Source organism: Oncorhynchus masou, unplaced genomic scaffold, assembly GCF_036934945.1.
Source record: "Oncorhynchus masou masou isolate Uvic2021 unplaced genomic scaffold, UVic_Omas_1.1 unplaced_scaffold_823, whole genome shotgun sequence".
Classification (NCBI taxonomy): domain Eukaryota; kingdom Metazoa; phylum Chordata; class Actinopteri; order Salmoniformes; family Salmonidae; genus Oncorhynchus; species Oncorhynchus masou.
In genome coordinates, this window is record NW_027014708.1 from 259411 (window position 1) to 272657 (window position 13247).

General features: G+C 43.6%; 11 non-coding genes across 11 annotated transcripts; all 11 read left to right on the plus strand.

Annotated features, from left to right (window-relative positions):
- The first annotated feature begins 334 nt into the window (after nt 1-334).
- Nucleotides 335-408, plus strand: trnai-aau (transfer RNA isoleucine (anticodon AAU)). Its single transcript has one exon. It is a non-coding gene; the product is annotated as a tRNA-Ile (tRNA).
- Nucleotides 409-1683: 1275 nt separating this feature from the next.
- Nucleotides 1684-1757, plus strand: trnai-aau (transfer RNA isoleucine (anticodon AAU)). The gene has a single exon. It is a non-coding gene; the product is annotated as a tRNA-Ile (tRNA).
- A 1155-nt stretch (nt 1758-2912) lies between these two features.
- trnai-aau (transfer RNA isoleucine (anticodon AAU)) lies at nt 2913-2986 on the plus strand. Its single transcript has one exon. It is a non-coding gene; the product is annotated as a tRNA-Ile (tRNA).
- A 1146-nt stretch (nt 2987-4132) lies between these two features.
- trnai-aau (transfer RNA isoleucine (anticodon AAU)) lies at nt 4133-4206 on the plus strand. The gene has a single exon. It is a non-coding gene; the product is annotated as a tRNA-Ile (tRNA).
- Nucleotides 4207-5375: 1169 nt separating this feature from the next.
- trnai-aau (transfer RNA isoleucine (anticodon AAU)) lies at nt 5376-5449 on the plus strand. Its single transcript has one exon. It is a non-coding gene; the product is annotated as a tRNA-Ile (tRNA).
- Nucleotides 5450-6595: 1146 nt separating this feature from the next.
- trnai-aau (transfer RNA isoleucine (anticodon AAU)) lies at nt 6596-6669 on the plus strand. Its single transcript has one exon. It is a non-coding gene; the product is annotated as a tRNA-Ile (tRNA).
- Nucleotides 6670-7824: 1155 nt separating this feature from the next.
- trnai-aau (transfer RNA isoleucine (anticodon AAU)) lies at nt 7825-7898 on the plus strand. The gene has a single exon. It is a non-coding gene; the product is annotated as a tRNA-Ile (tRNA).
- A 1174-nt stretch (nt 7899-9072) lies between these two features.
- trnai-aau (transfer RNA isoleucine (anticodon AAU)) lies at nt 9073-9146 on the plus strand. The gene has a single exon. It is a non-coding gene; the product is annotated as a tRNA-Ile (tRNA).
- A 1196-nt stretch (nt 9147-10342) lies between these two features.
- Nucleotides 10343-10416, plus strand: trnai-aau (transfer RNA isoleucine (anticodon AAU)). Its single transcript has one exon. It is a non-coding gene; the product is annotated as a tRNA-Ile (tRNA).
- A 1147-nt stretch (nt 10417-11563) lies between these two features.
- Nucleotides 11564-11637, plus strand: trnai-aau (transfer RNA isoleucine (anticodon AAU)). Its single transcript has one exon. It is a non-coding gene; the product is annotated as a tRNA-Ile (tRNA).
- A 1158-nt stretch (nt 11638-12795) lies between these two features.
- trnai-aau (transfer RNA isoleucine (anticodon AAU)) lies at nt 12796-12869 on the plus strand. Its single transcript has one exon. It is a non-coding gene; the product is annotated as a tRNA-Ile (tRNA).
- Nucleotides 12870-13247: the final 378 nt, after the last annotated feature.

Consider the following 13247-nt stretch of genomic DNA (forward strand, 5'->3'; position numbering starts at 1 on the left):
TGACCGCAACTCCCATTTTTCGCGAGTTCAAAGTTTATGTCGTTGTGAACATTACGGAGTGTTCTTTAGCTTTAGCGGGTCTTGGTTTGCAGCAGTTCATCTCGTGTTTTTCCCAATGCCAAATGAAGTGCTTCATCCACACACATAATTGTGTTTCTGTCCTGGAGCCCTGTGGGGTGTGTTTGTGAACAGAGCTCCGGGAGCAGCTTGCTGAGGGGGCTCTTCTCCATGTTTATTTCTCAATAGGTGATGGATTTGTTATGGAACGTCTTGAGCTCTTATTTAGTACGGTGTAGTTATTTCCACCTTTATCCGTAGATTTAGCATTATCTAAGGCTGGTTAGCTCAGTTGGTTAGAGCGTCGTGCTAATAACGGGAAGGTCGCGGGTTCGATACCCGTACTGGCCAGGAGATTTTGTTTTTACTTTACTGTGTATGTCTACAGTGTCTCATAACTCTATTGATTGGGGTTTACAATGTGCATTTTAAATTAGTAGTATGAGTTGTCGATTGTTGGATCATTGTGGAGTGACATTTTAATGTAGAAGGGTTTTTTTTCATTGTAGGAGTTTTCATTCGTTTTTTATTATACAAGGAAGGGAGGAGGACAGGGACTTCATGGACTAAGAGACAGAGAGACAGAATGGTGAAGAAACAGATAGACGGGTCCATCAATCATTTGATTCATTCATTATTTACACACACACACACACACACACACACACACACACACACACACACACACACACACACACACACACACACACACACACACACACACACACACACACACACACACACACACACCTTTCCCCATGCTCACTTGGTGACACATTAACTAGAGAAGGGCATTAAGTACAGAGAGGTAAAGAGCCAGCAGACAGCTGCACCCTCTTTCTCCACCCCTTACTCTCTCTTTCTCCACTCATTACTCTCTCTTTCTCCACTCCTTACTCTCTCTTTCTGTCTTTCTCCACTCCTTACTCTCTCTGTCTTTCTCCACTCCTTACTCTCTCTTTCTGTCTGTCTTTCTCCACTCCTTACTCTCTCTTTATCTTTCTCCACTCCTTACTCTGTCTTTCTCCACTCCTTACTCTCTCTCTCTGTCTTTCTCCACTCCTTACTCTCTCTTTCTGTCTTTCTCCACTCCTTACTCTCTCGTTCTCCACTCCTTACTCTTTCTCCACTCCTTACTCTCTCTCTTCTGTCTTTCTCCACTCCTTACTCTCTCTCTCTGTCTTTCTCCACTCCTTACTCTCTCTTTCTCTTTCTCCACTCCTTACTCTCTCTTTCTCCACTCCTTACTCTCTCTTTCTGTCTTTCCGATGATAACATGTGCCAGTGTTTCTTGACCGCATCTCTCACTTTTCACGAGTTCAAAGTTTATGTGGTTGTGAACATTACGGAGTGTTCTTTAGCTTTCGCGGGTCTTTGTTTGAAGCAGTTCATCTCGTGTTTTTCCCAATGCCAAATGAAGTGCTTCATCCACACACATAATTGTGTTTCTGTCCTGGAGCCCTGTGGGGTGTGTTTGTGAACAGAGCTCCGGGAGCAGCTTGCTGAGGGGGCTCTTCTCCATGTTTATTTCTCAATAGGTGATGGATTTGTTATGGAATGTCTTGACCTCTTATTTAGTACGGTGTAGTTATTTCCACCTTTATCTGTAGAATGAGCATTTTCTAAGGCCGGTTAGCTCAGTTGGTTAGAGCGTCGTGCTAATAACGCGAAGGTCGTGGGTTCGATACCCGTACTGGCCAGATGATTTTGTTTTTACCCTACTGTGTATGTCTACAGTGTCTCACAACTCTATTGATTGGGGTTTACAATGTGCATTTTAAATTAGTAGTATGAGTTGTCGATTGTTGGGTCATTGTGGAGTGACATTTTAATGTAGGAGGGTTTTTTTTTTTTTCATTGTAGGAGTTTTCATTCGTTTTTTATTATACAAGGAAGGGAGGAGGACAGGGACTTCATGGACTAAGAGACAGAGAGACAGAATGGTGAAGAAACAGATAGACGGGTCCATCAATCATTTGATTCATTCATTATTTTACACACACACACACACACACACACACACACACACACACACACACACACACACACACACACACACACACACACACACACACACACACACACACCTTTCCCCATGCTCACTTGGTGACACATTAACTAGAGAAGGGCATTAAGTACAGAGAGGTAAAGAGCCAGCAGACAGCTGCACCCTCTTTCTCCACCCCTTACTCTCTCTTTCTCCACTCATTACTCTCTCTTTCTCCACTCCTTACTCTGTCTTTCTCCACTCCTTACTCCTTACTCTCTGTCTTTCTCCACTCCTTACTCTCTCTCTCTTTCTCCACTCTCTGTCTTTCTCCACTCCTTACTCTCTGTCTTTCTCCACTCCTTACTCTCTCTTTCTCCACTCCTTACTCTCTCTTTCTGCCTTTCTCCACTCCTTACTCTCTCTCTGTCTTTCTCCACTCCTTACTCTCTCTTTCTCCACTCCTTACTCTCTCTTTCTCCATTCCTTACTCTCTCTTTCTGTCTTTCCGATGATAACATGTGCCAGTGTTTCTTGACCGCATCTCTCACTTTTCACGAGTTCAAAGTTTATGTGGTTGTGAACATTACGGAGTGTTCTTTAGCTTTCGCGGGTCTTTGTTTGAAGCAGTTCATCTCGTGTTTTTCCCAATGCCAAATGAAGTGCTTCATCCACACACATAATTGTGTTTCTGTCCTGGAGCCCTGTGGGGTGTGTTTGTGAACAGAGCTCCGGGAGCAGCTTGCTGAGGGGCTCTTCTCCATGTTTATTTCTCAATAGGTGATGGATTTGTTATGGAATGTCTTGACCTCTTATTTAGTACGGTGTAGTTATTTCCACCTTTATCTGTAGAATGAGCATTTTCTAAGGCCGGTTAGCTCAGTTGGTTAGAGCGTCGTGCTAATAACGCGAAGGTCGTGGGTTCGATACCCGTACTGGCCAGATGATTTTGTTTTTACCCTACTGTGTATGTCTACAGTGTCTCACAACTCTATTGATTGGGGTTTACAATGTGCATTTTAAATTAGTAGTATGAGTTGTCGATTGTTGGGTCATTGTGGAGTGACATTTTAATGTAGGAGGGGTTTTTTTCATTGTAGGAGTTTTCATTCGTTTTTTATTATACAAGGAAGGGAGGAGGACAGGGACTTCATGGACTAAGAGACAGAGAGACAGAATGGTGAAGAAACAGATAGACGGGTCCATCAATCATTTGATTCATTCATTATTTACACACACACACACACACACACACACACACACACACACACACACACACACACACACACACACACACACACACACACACACACACACACACACACACACACACACACCTTTCCCCATGCTCACTTGGTGACACATTAACTAGAGAAGGGCATTAAGTACAGAGAGGTAAAGAGCCAGCAGACAGCTGCACCCTCTTTCTCCACCCCTTACTCTCTCTTTCTCCACTCATTCTCTCTCTTTCTCCACTTACTTACTCTGTCTTTCTCCACTCCTTACTCTCTCTCTCTCTGTCTTTCTCCACTCCTTACTCTCTCTCTTTCTCCACTCCTTACTCTCTCTTTCTCCACTCCTTACTCTCTCTTTCTCCTTTCTCCACTCCTTTCTCTTTCTCTTCTCTCTTTCTCCACTCCTTACTCTCTCTTTCTCCACTCCTTTTACTCTCTCTTTCTCCATTCTCTTTCTTACTCTCTCTTTCTCCACTTCTCTCTTTCTGTCTTTCCGATGATAACATGTGCCAGTGTTTCTTGACCGCATCTCTCACTTTTCACGAGTTCAAAGTTTATGTGGTTGTGAACATTACGGAGTGTTCTTTAGCTTTCGCGGGTCTTTGTTTGAAGCAGTTCATCTCGTGTTTTTCCCAATGCCAAATGAAGTGCTTCATCCACACACATAATTGTGTTTCTGTCCTGGAGCCCTGTGGGGTGTGTTTGTGAACAGAGCTCCGGGAGCAGCTTGCTGAGGGGCTCTTCTCCATGTTTATTTCTCAATAGGTGATGGATTTGTTATGGAATGTCTTGACCTCTTATTTAGTACGGTGTAGTTATTTCCACCTTTATCTGTAGAATGAGCATTTTCTAAGGCCGGTTAGCTCAGTTGGTTAGAGCGTCGTGCTAATAACGCGAAGGTCGTGGGTTCGATACCCGTACTGGCCAGATGATTTTGTTTTTACCCTACTGTGTATGTCTACAGTGTCTCACAACTCTATTGATTGGGGTTTACAATGTGCATTTTAAATTAGTAGTATGAGTTGTCGATTGTTGGGTCATTGTGGAGTGACATTTTAATGTAGGAGGGTTTTTTTTTCATTGTAGGAGTTTTCATTCGTTTTTTATTATACAAGGAAGGGAGGAGGACAGGGACTTCATGGACTAAGAGACAGAGAGACAGAATGGTGAAGAAACAGATAGACGGGTCCATCAATCATTTGATTCATTCATTATTTACACACACACACACACACACACACACACACACACACACACACACACACACACACACACACACACACACACACACACACACACACACACACACACACACACACACACACACACACACACACACACACCTTTCCCCATGCTCACTTGGTGACACATTAACTAGAGAAGGGCATTAAGTACAGAGAGGTAAAGAGCCAGCAGACAGCTGCACCCTCTTTCTCCACCCCCTACTCTCTCTTTCTCCCACTCTTTCTCTCTTTCTCCACTCCTTACTCTCTCTTTCTCTCCTTACTCTGTCTTTCTCCACTCCTTACTCTCTCTTTCTCTCTGTCTTTCTCCACTCCTTACTTTCTCTTTCTCCACTCCTTACTCTCTCTTTCTCCACTCCTTACTCCTCTCTTTCTGCCTTTCTCCACTCCTTACTCTCTCTTTCTGCCTTTCTCCACTCCTTACTCTCTCTCTGTCTTTCTCCACTCCTTACTCTCTCTTTCTCCATTCCTTACTCTCTCTTTCTGTCTTTCCGATGATAACATGTGCCAGTGTTTCTTGACCGCATCTCTCACTTTTCACGAGTTCAAAGTTTATGTCGTTGTGAACATTACGGAGTGTTCTTTAGCTTTCGCGGGTCTTTGTTTGAAGCAGTTCATCTCGTGTTTTTCCCAATGCCAAATGAAGTGCTTCATCCACACACATAATTGTGTTTCTGTCCTGGAGCCCTGTGGGGTGTGTTTGTGAACAGAGCTCCGGGAGCAGCTTGCTGAGGGGGCTCTTCTCCATGTTTATTTCTCAATAGGTGATGGATTTGTTATGGAATGTCTTGACCTCTTATTTAGTACGGTGTAGTTATTTCCACCTTTATCTGTAGAATGAGCATTTTCTAAGGCCGGTTAGCTCAGTTGGTTAGAGCGTCGTGCTAATAACGCGAAGGTCGTGGGTTCGATACCCGTACTGGCCAGATGATTTTGTTTTTACCCTACTGTGTATGTCTACAGTGTCTCACAACTCTATTGATTGGGGTTTACAATGTGCATTTTAAATTAGTAGTATGAGTTGTCGATTGTTGGGTCATTGTGGAGTGACATTTTAATGTAGGAGGGTTTTTTTTTTTTCATTGTAGGAGTTTTCATTCGTTTTTTATTATACAAGGAAGGGAGGAGGACAGGGACTTCATGGACTAAGAGACAGAGAGACAGAATGGTGAAGAAACAGATAGACGGGTCCATCAATCATTTGATTCATTCATTATTTACACACACACACACACACACACACACACACACACACACACACACACACACACACACACACACACACACACACACACACACACACACACACACACACACACACACACACACACACACACACACACACACACCTTTCCCCATGCTCACTTGGTGACACATTAACTAGAGAAGGGCATTAAGTACAGAGAGGTAAAGAGCCAGCAGACAGCTGCACCCTCTTTCTCCACCCCTTACTCTCTCTTTCTCCACTCCTTACTCTCTCTTTCTCCACTCCTTACTCTGTCTTTCTCCACTCCTTACTCTCTCTCTCTGTCTTTCTCCACTCCTTACTTTCTCTTTCTCCACTCCTTACTCTCTCTTTCTCCACTCCTTACTCTCTCTTTCTGCCTTTCTCCACTCCTTACTCTCTCTCTGTCTTTCTCCACTCCTTACTCTCTCTTTCTCCACTCCTTACTCTCTCTTTCTCCATTCCTTACTCTCTCTTTCTGTCTTTCCGATGATAACATGTGCCAGTGTTTCTTGACCGCATCTCTCACTTTTCACGAGTTCAAAGTTTATGTCGTTGTGAACATTACGGAGTGTTCTTTAGCTTTCGCGGGTCTTTGTTTGAAGCAGTTCATCTCGTGTTTTTCCCAATGCCAAATGAAGTGCTTCATCCACACACATAATTGTGTTTCTGTCCTGGAGCCCTGTGGGGTGTGTTTGTGAACAGAGCTCCGGGAGCAGCTTGCTGAGGGGGCTCTTCTCCATGTTTATTTCTCAATAGGTGATGGATTTGTTATGGAATGTCTTGACCTCTTATTTAGTACGGTGTAGTTATTTCCACCTTTATCTGTAGAATGAGCATTTTCTAAGGCCGGTTAGCTCAGTTGGTTAGAGCGTCGTGCTAATAACGCGAAGGTCGTGGGTTCGATACCCGTACTGGCCAGATGATTTTGTTTTTACCCTACTGTGTATGTCTACAGTGTCTCACAACTCTATTGATTGGGGTTTACAATGTGCATTTTAAATTAGTAGTATGAGTTGTCGATTGTTGGGTCATTGTGGAGTGACATTTTAATGTAGGAGGTTTTTTTTTTTTTTTCATTGTAGGAGTTTTCATTCGTTTTTTATTATACAAGGAAGGGAGGAGGACAGGGACTTCATGGACTAAGAGACAGAGAGACAGAATGGTGAAGAAACAGATAGACGGGTCCATCAATCATTTGATTCATTCATTATTTACACACACACACACACACACACACACACACACACACACACACACACACACACACACACACACACACACACACACACACACACACACACACACACACACACACACACCACCTTTCCCCATGCTCACTCGGTGACACATTAACTAGAGAAGGGCATTAAGTACAGAGAGGTAAAGAGCCAGCAGACAGCTGCACCCTCTTTCTCCACCCCTTACTCTCTCTCTTTCTCCACTCATTACTCTCTCTTTCTCCACTCCTTACTCTGTCTTTCTCCACTCCTTACTCTGTCTTTCTCCACTCCTTACTCTCTCTCTCTCTGTCTTTCTCCACTCCTTACTTTCTCTTTCTCCACTCCTTACTCTCTCTTTCTCCACTCCTTACTCTCTCTTTCTGCCTTTCTCCACTCCTTACTCTCTCTTTCTGTCTTTCTCCACTCCTTACTCTCTCTTTCTCCACTCCTTACTCTCTCTTTCTCCATTCCTTACTCTCTCTTTCTGTCTTTCCGATGATAACATGTGCCAGTGTTTCTTGACCGCATCTCTCACTTTTCACGAGTTCAAAGTTTATGTCGTTGTGAACATTACGGAGTGTTCTTTAGCTTTCGCGGGTCTTTGTTTGAAGCAGTTCATCTCGTGTTTTTCCCAATGCCAAATGAAGTGCTTCATCCACACACATAATTGTGTTTCTGTCCTGGAGCCCTGTGGGGTGTGTTTGTGAACAGAGCTCCGGGAGCAGCTTGCTGAGGGGGCTCTTCTCCATGTTTATTTCTCAATAGGTGATGGATTTGTTATGGAATGTCTTGACCTCTTATTTAGTACGGTGTAGTTATTTCCACCTTTATCTGTAGAATGAGCATTTTCTAAGGCCGGTTAGCTCAGTTGGTTAGAGCGTCGTGCTAATAACGCGAAGGTCGTGGGTTCGATACCCGTACTGGCCAGATGATTTTGTTTTTACCCTACTGTGTATGTCTACAGTGTCTCACAACTCTATTGATTGGGGTTTACAATGTGCATTTTAAATTAGTAGTATGAGTTGTCGATTGTTGGGTCATTGTGGAGTGACATTTTAATGTAGGAGGGTTTTTTTTTCATTGTAGGAGTTTTCATTCGTTTTTTATTATACAAGGAAGGGAGGAGGACAGGGACTTCATGGACTAAGAGACAGAGAGACAGAATGGTGAAGAAACAGATAGACGGGTCCATCAATCATTTGATTCATTCATTATTTACACACACACACACACACACACACACACACACACACACACACACACACACACACACACACACACACACACACACACACACACACACACACACACACACACACACACACACACACACACACACACACACACACCTTTCCCCATGCTCACTTGGTGACACATTAACTAGAGAAGGGCATTAAGTACAGAGAGGTAAAGAGCCAGCAGACAGCTGCACCCTCTTTCTCCACCCCTTACTCTCTCTTTCTCCACAATTACTCTCTCTTTCTCCACTCCTTACTCTGTCTTTCTCCACTCCTTACTCTCTCTCTCTGTCTTTCTCCACTCCTTACTCTCTCTCTCTGTCTTTCTCCACTCCTTACTTTCTCTTTCTCCACTCCTTACTCTCTCTTTCTCCACTCCTTACTCTCTCTTTCTGCCTTTCTCCACTCCTTACTCTCTCTCTGTCTTTCTCCACTCCTTACTCTCTCTTTCTCCACTCCTTACTCTCTCTTTCTCCATTCCTTACTCTCTCTTTCTGTCTTTCCGATGATAACATGTGCCAGTGTTTCTTGACCGCATCTCTCACTTTTCACGAGTTCAAAGTTTATGTGGTTGTGAACATTACGGAGTGTTCTTTAGCTTTCGCGGGTCTTTGTTTGAAGCAGTTCATCTCGTGTTTTTCCCAATGCCAAATGAAGTGCTTCATCCACACACATAATTGTGTTTCTGTCCTGGAGCCCTGTGGGGTGTGTTTGTGAACAGAGCTCCGGGAGCAGCTTGCTGAGGGGGCTCTTCTCCATGTTTATTTCTCAATAGGTGATGGATTTGTTATGGAATGTCTTGACCTCTTATTTAGTACGGTGTAGTTATTTCCACCTTTATCTGTAGAATGAGCATTTTCTAAGGCCGGTTAGCTCAGTTGGTTAGAGCGTCGTGCTAATAACGCGAAGGTCGTGGGTTCGATACCCGTACTGGCCAGATGATTTTGTTTTTACCCTACTGTGTATGTCTACAGTGTCTCACAACTCTATTGATTGGGGTTTACAATGTGCATTTTAAATTAGTAGTATGAGTTGTCGATTGTTGGGTCATTGTGGAGTGACATTTTAATGTAGGAGGTTTTTTTTTCATTGTAGGAATTTTCATTCGTTTTTTATTATACAAGGAAGGGAGGAGGACAGGGACTTCATGGACTAAGAGACAGAGAGACAGAATGGTGAAGAAACAGATAGACGGGTCCATCAATCATTTGATTCATTCATTATTTACACACACACACACACACACACACACACACACACACACACACACACACACACACACACACACACACACACACACACACACACACACACACACACACACACACACACACACACACACACACACACACACACACACACACACACACCTTTCCCCATGCTCACTTGGTGACACATTAACTAGAGAAGGGCATTAAGTACAGAGAGGTAAAGAGCCAGCAGACAGCTGCACCCTCTTTCTCCACCCCTTTACTCTCTCTTTTTCCACTCCTTACTCTCTCTTTCTCCACTCCTTACTCTCTCTTTCTCTTTTCTCCACTCCTTACTCTCTCTCTCTCTGTCTTTCTCCACTCCTCTCTCTCTCTCTCTGTCTTTCTCCACTCCTTACTTTCTCTTTCTCCACTCCTTACTCTCTCTTTCTCCACTCCTTACTCTCTCTTTCTGCCTTTCTCCACTCCTTACTCTCTCTCTGTCTTTCTCCACTCCTTACTCTCTCTTTCTCCACTCCTTACTCTCTCTTTCTCCATTCCTTACTCTCTCTTTCTGTCTTTCCGATGATAACATGTGCCAGTGTTTCTTGACCGCATCTCTCACTTTTCACGAGTTCAAAGTTTATGTGGTTGTGAACATTACGGAGTGTTCTTTAGCTTTCGCGGGTCTTTGTTTGAAGCAGTTCATCTCGTGTTTTTCCCAATGCCAAATGAAGTGCTTCATCCACACACATAATTGTGTTTCTGTCCTGGAGCCCTGTGGGGTGTGTTTGTGAACAGAGCTCCGGGAGCAGCTTGCTGAGGGGGCTCTTCTCCATGTTTATTTCTCAATAGGTGATGGATTTGTTATGGAATGTCTTGACCTCTTATTTAGTACGGTGTAGTTATTTCCACCTTTATCTGTAGAATGAGCATTTTCTAAGGCCGGTTAGCTCAGTTGGTTAGAGCGTCGTGCTAATAACGCGAAGGTCGTGGGTTCGATACCCGTACTGGCCAGATGATTTTGTTTTTACCCTACTGTGTATGTCTACAGTGTCTCACAACTCTATTGATTGGGGTTTACAATGTGCATTTTAAATTAGTAGTATGAGTTGTCGATTGTTGGGTCATTGTGGAGTGACATTTTAATGTAGGAGGGTTTTTTTTTCATTGTAGGAATTTTCATTCGTTTTTTATTATACAAGGAAGGGAGGAGGACAGGGACTTCATGGACTAAGAGACAGAGAGACAGAATGGTGAAGAAACAGATAGACGGGTCCATCAATCATTTGATTCATTCATTATTTACACACACACACACACACACACACACACACACACACACACACACACACACACACACACACACACACACACACACACACACACACACACACACACACACACACACACACACACACACACACACACACACCTTTCCCCATGCTCACTTGGTGACACATTAACTAGAGAAGGGCATTAAGTACAGAGAGGTAAAGAGCCAGCAGACAGCTGCACCCTCTTTCTCCACCCCTCTACTTCTCTCTTTCTCCACTCTGTCTTTCTACTCTCTCTTTCTCCACTCCTTACTCTGTCTTTCTCCACTCCTTACTCTCTCTCTCTCTCTGTCTTTCTCCACTCCTTACTCTCTCTTTCTCCACTCCTTACTCTCTCTTTCTCCACTCCTTACTCTCTCTCTTTCTCCACTCCTTACTCTCTCTCTGTCTTTCTCCACTCCTTACTCTCTCTTTCTCCACTCCTTACTCTCTCTTTCTCCATTCCTTACTCTCTCTTTCTGTCTTTCCGATGATAACATGTGCCAGTGTTTCTTGACCGCATCTCTCACTTTTCACGAGTTCAAAGTTTATGTGGTTGTGAACATTACGGAGTGTTCTTTAGCTTTCGCGGGTCTTTGTTTGAAGCAGTTCATCTCGTGTTTTTCCCAATGCCAAATGAAGTGCTTCATCCACACACATAATTGTGTTTCTGTCCTGGAGCCCTGTGGGGTGTGTTTGTGAACAGAGCTCCGGGAGCAGCTTGCTGAGGGGGCTCTTCTCCATGTTTATTTCTCAATAGGTGATGGATTTGTTATGGAATGTCTTGACCTCTTATTTAGTACGGTGTAGTTATTTCCACCTTTATCTGTAGAATGAGCATTTTCTAAGGCCGGTTAGCTCAGTTGGTTAGAGCGTCGTGCTAATAACGCGAAGGTCGTGGGTTCGATACCCGTACTGGCCAGATGATTTTGTTTTTACCCTACTGTGTATGTCTACAGTGTCTCACAACTCTATTGATTGGGGTTTACAATGTGCATTTTAAATTAGTAGTATGAGTTGTCGATTGTTGGGTCATTGTGGAGTGACATTTTAATGTAGGAGGGTTTTTTTTTTCATTGTAGGAGTTTTCATTCGTTTTTTATTATACAAGGAAGGGAGGAGGACAGGGACTTCATGGACTAAGAGACAGAGAGACAGAATGGTGAAGAAACAGATAGACGGGTCCATCAATCATTTGATTCATTCATTATTTACACACACACACACACACACACACACACACACACACACACACACACACACACACACACACACACACACACACACACACACACACACACACACACACACACACACACACACACACACACCTTTCCCCATGCTCACTTGGTGACACATTAACTAGAGAAGGGCATTAAGTACAGAGAGGTAAAGAGCCAGCAGACAGCTGCACCCTCTTTCTCCACCCCTTACTCTCTCTTTCTCCACAACTCTCTCTCTTTCTCCACTCCTTACTCTGTCTTTCTCCACTCCTTACTCTCTCTCTGTCTTTCTCCACTCCTTACTCTCTCTCTCTGTCTTTCTCCACTCCTTACTTTCTCTTTCTCCACTCCTTACTCTCTCTTTCTCCACTCCTTACTCTCTCTTTCTGCCTTTCTCCACTCCTTACTCTCTCTCTGTCTTTCTCCACTCCTTACTCTCTCTTTCTCCACTCCTTACTCTCTCTTTCTCCATTCCTTACTCTCTCTTTCTGTCTTTCCGATGATAACATGTGCCAGTGTTTCTTGACCGCATCTCTCACTTTTCACGAGTTCAAAGTTTATGTGGTTGTGAACATTACGGAGTGTTCTTTAGCTTTCGCGGGTCTTTGTTTGAAGCAGTTCATCTCGTGTTTTTCCCAATGCCAAATGAAGTGCTTCATCCACACACATAATTGTGTTTCTGTCCTGGAGCCCTGTGGGGTGTGTTTGTGAACAGAGCTCCGGGAGCAGCTTGCTGAGGGGGCTCTTCTCCATGTTTATTTCTCAATAGGTGATGGATTTGTTATGGAATGTCTTGACCTCTTATTTAGTACGGTGTAGTTATTTCCACCTTTATCTGTAGAATGAGCATTTTCTAAGGCCGGTTAGCTCAGTTGGTTAGAGCGTCGTGCTAATAACGCGAAGGTCGTGGGTTCGATACCCGTACTGGCCAGATGATTTTGTTTTTACCCTACTGTGTATGTCTACAGTGTCTCACAACTCTATTGATTGGGGTTTACAATGTGCATTTTAAATTAGTAGTATGAGTTGTCGATTGTTGGGTCATTGTGGAGTGACATTTTAATGTAGGAGGGTTTTTTTTTCATTGTAGGAATTTTCATTCGTTTTTTATTATACAAGGAAGGGAGGAGGACAGGGACTTCATGGACTAAGAGACAGAGAGACAGAATGGTGAAGAAACAGATAGACGGGTCCATCAATCATTTGATTCATTCATTATTTACACACACACACACACACACACACACACACACACACACACACACACACACACACACACACACACACACACACACACACACACACACAC